Source organism: Pteropus vampyrus, unplaced genomic scaffold, assembly GCF_000151845.1.
Source record: "Pteropus vampyrus isolate Shadow unplaced genomic scaffold, Pvam_2.0 Scaffold66, whole genome shotgun sequence".
Classification (NCBI taxonomy): Eukaryota; Metazoa; Chordata; class Mammalia; order Chiroptera; family Pteropodidae; genus Pteropus; species Pteropus vampyrus.
Genome location: NW_011888847.1, coordinates 2,334,087 through 2,342,341, shown reverse-complemented (window position 1 = coordinate 2,342,341; position 8,255 = coordinate 2,334,087).

Here is an 8,255-nt window from a genome sequence, read left to right as displayed (position 1 = left end):
ATATTGCATCAACTAAAACTCTTTTGCTTGCCAGAAATGAAAAATATAAACCAAACTAGTTTAATCAAAAAGGTAAATTTATTAGCCCATGGACTGAGAGTAAGGGTAGACCATGGTCCCCTGAATAAAATAAGAGTTGGTTAGTAGAACTGATGCTTTCTACAGGTACTCAGGGACCAGATGCTCAAATAATTTCATCAAGTATTACTTTTTACTTAAAAGGAATTCTGGCTATATCCTAAGGATAGTGTTTAATTCTTACCAGATTGGGGGGCAGGGCGGGGGCGAGGGGGAGGCGGGGGGAAGGCAATGACCAAAAGAGAGACTATAATATCCTTATGTGAAACATTTTAAAAATAGAAGATAGTTTCAACTAGAGCTGAGACTAGCTACTCTTCAGAGAGATTGGACAGTTCTACAATTTCTAGATTTTGTGATTCCCAAGGAAGAGAGCTTTAGAGCTATGAAAAGCTTTCTGGATAGCTATTTACTGCACCTTGTAAACTTCATGGTTTATTTTTAAATGCTTTCTCTCATGCCATAATTTTTTAAAAAAACTTCCACACACATGGAACAGAACCAAAGAGAAGTACTATGTGGAAAGATAATTTTATTTTCTAATAATAATAGTAGTAATATGGCTGAGTTAGCTTCTTAGGATATATGTAAAAATGTCAGCTCTCGCTGACATATCACTTATATTATTTCTGCATCTGTATATGTTCTCCCAAAGATCTCATGTAAATTAACCACCCTAGGAGTCTTCTACCCTGGTCTCATGTATCTGTAAACTAATAAATAAGAAAAAGTCTTGTTGGGGTTGGGGGGAGGAAGCTAATGTAAAAATAGAATACTTACTTTACATGACCCAATTATAAAGCACATTTATCAAAGTGCATCCATTTACCAAGCCCTTAAACCTATTTTCCCAAAGTAACTATGGAAAAATGAAAAAATTGCTAAGGGAGATGAAAAGGGATGCTAATAAAAGGTGGCCAAGGAGTATTTTATCTGGAGATTGGGTAGCACTAGAGCTATTTGGGGCAATGCACACCTTACAAGTTCTCGACGCCAAACCCATCATCCCCATCTGAGACTTCATTTTTAGATATGTTTCGATATGTTGAATTAAGAAAACTCAAGTTTTTTTCAGAGCTTGCAATTCATTAACTGGGGCATAATCAAACTGAATTTTATTCTCTTTCTTCCTCTTCTTTTTTTAGACATCATGCCAACTATTACGCCGGAGTAGTAGATTAAATATATTTTTAAATGTCTTTACTGGAAAAAATACAAAGATATAATTTATAGGCCAAAGAATGAAGAACTATTCTTAATGGAATATGAGAGTTAATCCTTGGAAAGCTGAGGTTCTATTTGGAAACCCAGTCACACCATCTTAGAACATTTCTTTGGAAGATTTTATTTGGGAGACTTCTGGGAATTTATCCTAAGGATATACCGGTAGACATATGTGCCAGGTTATTCATTACAGCATTGTTTGTAATAGTAAATACTGGAAACATCCAAAGTGTTCATCAATAGAGGAATGGTTAAATAAACTATGGCATATATTGCAGTGTAATGCTATGCGGCTGTTTAAAAAAATAAGGAAGCTCTCTTAGTACTGATATGAAAGATCTCCAAGACACACTGTCAGAGGGAAAAGCAAGATGCAGATCAGGGGATATAATATACCACCTCTGTGTAAGAAGGCTGGAAGAGAAGAAATACAAGAATTGCTTGAATTGTTTGAAGAAATTCTAGAAGGGTTCATAGAGAAACAAATATAAATAGTTATCTCTACCTGTGAGTACGGGTGGGCATGGAGAATTGGATGGAAGGAGCAGGGTGGGCAGAGACTTTTCACCATATAACTTTTTTTTTTGCCTTGATCTTTGAAAGGCACACATTCACATGTGAATGTATCAGCTGGTCAAATATAAATAATTAAATACCAAAAAGAAAAAAAGCTTAAGAGAAGTCATTCAGGAATCATGTGGTAATTTTATTAAAATTACAGTTGTAATTAAACAAAACACCTGAATCCATCTCAAATGAAGGCACACTGTTGGTAGGGTGTGAGAAGGGGGCAGGCAGCAGCAGAAGCCCAGACCATACTAACTCCCATTCCTGTTAGCTAAGTATTTTGCCTCTGTCCAGTCTCTTTATCCTCCTGGTTCTTTTTCCATATCCTTCCTTCCACTTCTCAGTGGAACAGAATAACAAACCAGAGATCCTGATGGCAACTATTATGCTTTATTCATAAAGAGTTAAATTAAAGTTTTGCCTAGAATGTGGATTATCGCACATATTCACAAATGCTGAGGAGGTTCTCTAGTTATTTTCCTAAGAGAGTGAGACTCTTGATTCACTCAGCTGCTCTGGGCTTAGGGGCTCCTTTTTGATGCTCATTGTATAATTCTGTCATTGTCCTTAAAACACCCTACAGAAATCACCAGTGTAGGAGGCAGTCTTCCCCATTAGACTATGAGTTTTTTGAGGACAAGGACTGTTGTCTTATTCATTGAGCTTTGTATGGAGCTTAATGCAGTGCCTTTTCAGGCACTGTGTAAACTCAGTAAACTGAAACTTCATCCACCTAATTGCTTAGACCATAGTCCTAACAGTCATCTTAATGTCCTTTCTTAACTCACTGTCATTAAATCTATCAGAGCTTCCAGTTCTCTCTGTAAAACACACCCTCAAACTGATTACTCTTTGCCATCTTTAGCACTACTACCCTAATCCAGACTACCAACATCACCAAGTCTAGACCAAAACAACTAGTTTGCCTTCTGCTACTCTCTCCCACTGCCCCCAGATTGCATTCTCCATATGCAATTAGGGCAATCTTTTTAACAACAAATCATATCGCACTCCCGCTTAAGACCCTTAAGTGATTTTTATTAAAATTAGAATACAATTTAAACTTTTTACTCTGACCTTCCAAGCCCTACATGATCTGGCTCCTGTCTGTTTCTTTGACTTCACCTCCTACCACTGCCCCGCGCTCCCTCTGCATGACGTCGGCCTTTTTTTGTCCCTCACATCTACTTTGCCTGATCCTATCTCAAGGCCTCTGTCTGGGATCTTCCCCCTGTCTGGAAGGCTCTTTCCTTTCTTTCTATATGGTTGCCTCCTTCTCATCATTGATGCTCAAAAGCCACTTTCTCAGGGAGGCCACACTGACTACTCTAGTCACATCAGCCTCACACTCAACATTGTCCTATGTGTAGCACCTTTAACTATATAGATTAATATCTTTATTTGTTGGTTTATGCTTATTGTCCCCACTATAATGTAAGTTCTATGAATGAAGTCTCTCGTTCGCCTCCAGATGACCAGTGCCTAGAAATAACAAAGAAATAACAAACGAGAGACCCTGCTGGCAACTATTATCTTTCATTCATAGAGTTAAGTTAAAGCTTTACCTAGAGTGTAGATTATTGCACATATTCACAAACAGTGAGGAGGTTCTCTAGTGTAAGCAATTAATGGCTCTAAAAAGTTTTTGTTGAGTAAATGAAGGAATTTAAAATTAATCATGGATAGCATATTTATTTCTTTAGAGACTTTTTAATGTAACTAATTATAAAGGCAATAAATAATTGTAAACAGAAATAAAGATGTCATGTTTAGCTTTTGAGGAAACATTTTAGAAAATAGGCTAAGAGAGTTAATGGCAAGAATATGATTCTACAAAAAATGTCATAAACCAATTTAGGTAACAGGCAGGCCCAGATACTACATTAGGTACAAGGGATATAACGATGAGCAGACATTAGTTTTGCACTCGAGAAGCTCAAATCTATCAAAAGATACAACTTTGTAGTATCTAATATCTACATAATGCAAATCGTGTTCGCATTTATAATTACTTCATTTGATCACCACAAGAGTCCTATGAGGTAGGGTATTATTATAATTGTTATTATTACAATTTTATAAACTAAATGTCTAAGACTTAGAGAGGTTATATGACTTGTCTTGGATGGCACAGCAAGTAATGAATGAGATTTTTAAGTTAGACCCAGATTTCTTTTACTCAGCTTTCCTGTTTTATTCACTACTGTGTCTATTCAGTGTCATAAATGTACGTGCAACATACGATAGGAGGTTAAGTATAACAAAGAGAAAGACTTTTTATCTAGAGAGGTCTGGGAAGGTTTTATGAGGAAAAGTATATAAATAGGGCTCTGAAAGATGGGCAGGAATATTCAGGTGGAGAAAGAGACATATTTCAGATAGATATGTGAAGGAGAGAAAGATGAAAATGTATAGCATGCTCCACGTGGCAGGGAGCAAAGGCATCCAGAAGGAGAAGTTGGGGCCATACGGTGAAAGATTTTCAGTGCCATTTTGTATGCAAATGGGCAGTCATTGAATGCAGAAGATTGAAACAGTGATGAATTGGAGCATGAAGAAATAAGTTAGGCGGGTTTTGAGATCGCACAAGAGTATTTAAGTGTCTGAGGAAGGATAATGAAAATGGAAAGGACTGATTACAAAATGTTTCTGTGAATTAGAATCACTTTTGTGGAGGTGGAAAAGAGGGAGGAGTAAAGATTATTTTTAAACATTTCTAGCTTATACAACTTGGTAGATGATTCTCTCAAGCAAATTGAAGAATACAGAAAAATAGTTTGAGGCGGGAATTGGAGAAAAGAGATGAGGGTTTTCTGGTAACTAAGATAAAGCATTTGCTTTATCTTTTACTCATTTTTGGTTTGAGGAGCCTGTTTGTAACATCCAGGTAGATATGTCAAGCAGGTAGCTAAAAAGATAGGCTTAGAGTATGAAAGCAGGATTGAAGCTGGAGAGCTAGATTTGGGAGTCATCAAAATACAAGTTGTATTAAAAGTCTTACTGCAAAAGGGGCACAAGGAAATGTTTTGGAGGTGATGGAAATGTTCTTTTTCGTGATTATGATTGTGGTTACAAGGGTATACATGTCTCAAAACAGATCAAACTCTACACAAAATTGGTGCATTTTACTGAATCTTAAATCTCTTTTAAAAACTAAAAATAAGTAAACCACTTCATACAACATAGTAAGTGCTAAATGTTTTTTTTTTTAATTGTTAATCAATTGTTTTAGAAAAAAAGAGAATGAGATATTGCTCTACATACACCAGTTAAAAACAACTGATTGGCAGCATGGAAAACTGCCATGGTTTCATTTGTTTCAGAAACCAGTGCTAGGTGTGCCAGTTTATGGGCCATTTGAGAGTTCTCTATCCAAAATTGTATTCTCTCCCCAAACCATCCTCCTCCATCCTTTGCTCACACTTGTAACACTTAAGTTGACTTCCACATTTGGAAGAGCTGAGACAATAAAGGTACTTGAAGAATATAATATGACTCACTGCTGAACAAGAAATCTTTCCTTATTGATTGATTTTAGGCTTATGGCCAATTTGGCCTCCTTGTTTGGCACCATTCCCTCAGCATCAATTCTGAATCGTCCTTTCAGTGCTCAGCTTAAAATCTACTTCGTACAAAAAAAAAAAATTTTAATTTGATAAAAGGAAGTGAATTCTGATACCTATATTCATCCACTAGTGTGGACACATCTACCATGAGTATACAAATATCATATTTGTATCATTATGTTGAAATCTGAGCTCTGTCATTTACCGTCTTTGAGACCTTGAAGAAAATGAGGATAATAAAACCTACCTTGCAGGGTGATGTGGATTAAGTCAGATAGCACAAGTGAACATGCTGAGTATGGCATTGAATAGGCACTTAATAAAAGGCAGATGTCTTGTCAAGCTTGACTACATTTTATGAATTATTTAGTCTGTATCATAAGTTTTTTTGAAAGTAAAAGGGCTCTTACCTGGGCTCTATACTCCCGCCCTAACTAATACATCCTCAGGAGACATGGGCGAATGATGTTTAGAAGACTGGCAGGTCAAGAATAAAATTGAAAAGGATTTACACAATAAATACGTAGAAGAGAAGAGATCGTTCTAGGGACACGGGGAAAAAAGGAACTTGATTTAAAGATGGTGGCAAAGGTCATTTTTTACATTTCCTTTTTCCATTCATTTAAAGTTTTATTTTGCTGAAAAGAGGGGATAGAAGGACTCATTTTGATGAATAGAACTGCAAGACTATGTGTCAATACACCTGGTATTGATTCATGCCAGCTGGGAGAGGAGTTTGGCTTCTCAGTGTTTTACTACTGTGGTTTCCTGGGCTGGGCAGCTGGGTGCCTAATAATGATAAAAACCATAATAATACTTCATAATTACGTACCGTCATTTGCCAGAACTTGGGTTTAAGTGCAATGACTATGACAGAACTGGTAATATCTCGCTTCCTGTTGGGGTGCAACACCCAAGGGCCTGCAAATACAAAGTGAAGTGGCAACAGCAAACTTCTCCTGCAGAGCCTAACCTGGAATTTCACTCAGAGGCCTCTGGGTTTGAAGCTCATGGCCAGAAACAAAGAGTACTTTTAAATTGCCCATGTGTACTTGGCACTATCAAGTAAATAATGTTTCTGAAGCAACTACTGCCATGCATGGGGTGCAGCATCATGGAATCCCAGGCCTGGAAGAGACCAACACAGGTGATCTCATTCATTCTTACCGTTTTCTGCCACGAGGCATCAGTCACTACCACTACACTCTAGTAGGTGAGTTCGCTGACCTTCTATTCTGGTTTGAGCCAGAGATGCTTTTGTGGCAGCCTGATTCAGGTGTCAGGGGATTCACCAATTCATTTAACAGTCACAAAGGTGAGCACCTTTCTGAACCAAGGCACTGAGGAGACACGAAGATGTATAAGGCATGATCCTTGCCCTCAAAGTCGCTTATCTTCTCGTTGGGGGATTTCTATTCAGGCAGCTGTAACATAGGGGAAAGTTCTAGCAGATGAAGAGGAATGAAATCAGGACTCCAGGTGAAAGGAGTCTTAATCTCTTTGAGAACAAAAAAAAGGATGAGAAGGTGTTGGGGAGACTGGGGGAAGAATGAGGTGAAGAGCTGGGCAACAACTTCGGGAGATTCTTTCAGGTTTCCATTTTGTTTGTTTTTGGCCTTTATAGCACTTAGCATCTCCTGAGTTATCTTGTTTATTTCCTAATTTACTCATGTACTCTTTGTTTTACCTCACTTAGGAACCTTGTCAGTTTTGTTCATCACTATATCTAAGCATCTAAAAGAATGCCTGTCACATAGTAAAGTGCTTAGTAAATATTGGCCTAATGAATAAATGGCCTAGGTGAGGCAGTGGCTGTAGAAATGAAGAGGAAAGGGCATTTAGTAAATATAATCAACTTGACAAAGTAAGAAGGGGTAGGGAGGTGTCACAGCAGTGAAAGAGGAGCCTGGAAGATTACTCCCAGGTTCCTGTTTCCTGGTTTGGCTAAATGAATGGATGGTGATGTTATCGAAGAAGGTAAGGAACAGAGAAAGTGCAGGTTTTGTAGACTTCTGAAAGTATTTGAGTTCCAATTTGGAGACAGAAATGTCCAAAAGTACTTATATATGCAGATCGGGACCTCATTAAAGGTACACTCAGCCATCACAATGGTTAGATCACTAAGTATGCAGCAGAAAAACTATGCACTGCTAAGGAGAAGACTAAGGATCAGATCCTGGGGCTCTCTTAAAGAACCAACAGAGAACAGATTTAGGTTAACTGAAGAGAAAGACAACTTGATGGTTTATGGTTTCAGGGAAACTGGGGTAAGGGGTGCACTGGGGAGGTGAAAAAGCTTCAAGAAGGATGTAGTTCAGAGTCTACTGCAACAGATATCAAATAAGAACTAAAGAGACCCTTGAACTTGGTCACGGGTATCACTGGTAACCTTAAGAGGCGCACTTTCAATGGATTAGTAGAGAGTATAATTTAGCCTGTATTTGAAGCATGAATTGTAATAAGGATGAGAGCTTAACAGGGTCTCATAAGCAAGTTTTTTGTTAAATTTGGGGCGCGTTGGAACACGATCATGGTATGCCTAACAGAATTGTCCGTTAAGTTTGTGAAGGACGACGGGTTTCTGGAAGGCCAGATGGTAAGAGTCCTGGCAGCGTCACGATGCCTCAACTGTGCTTCTACCCTTTCAGCCATTTCTAGGGTGGGGGCCCTTCCATATAAAGTGCAGGAAAAAGTGGGAGACAAACACTCCTCCATCCGATCTATGAGTCAAGTTTGTGACAGATGGGAGTTGCGATGGCAATATTTGAATTAAATGAAGTGCCCAGTTTCTAGTAGATCTTGGAATATTTTAACGAGGAG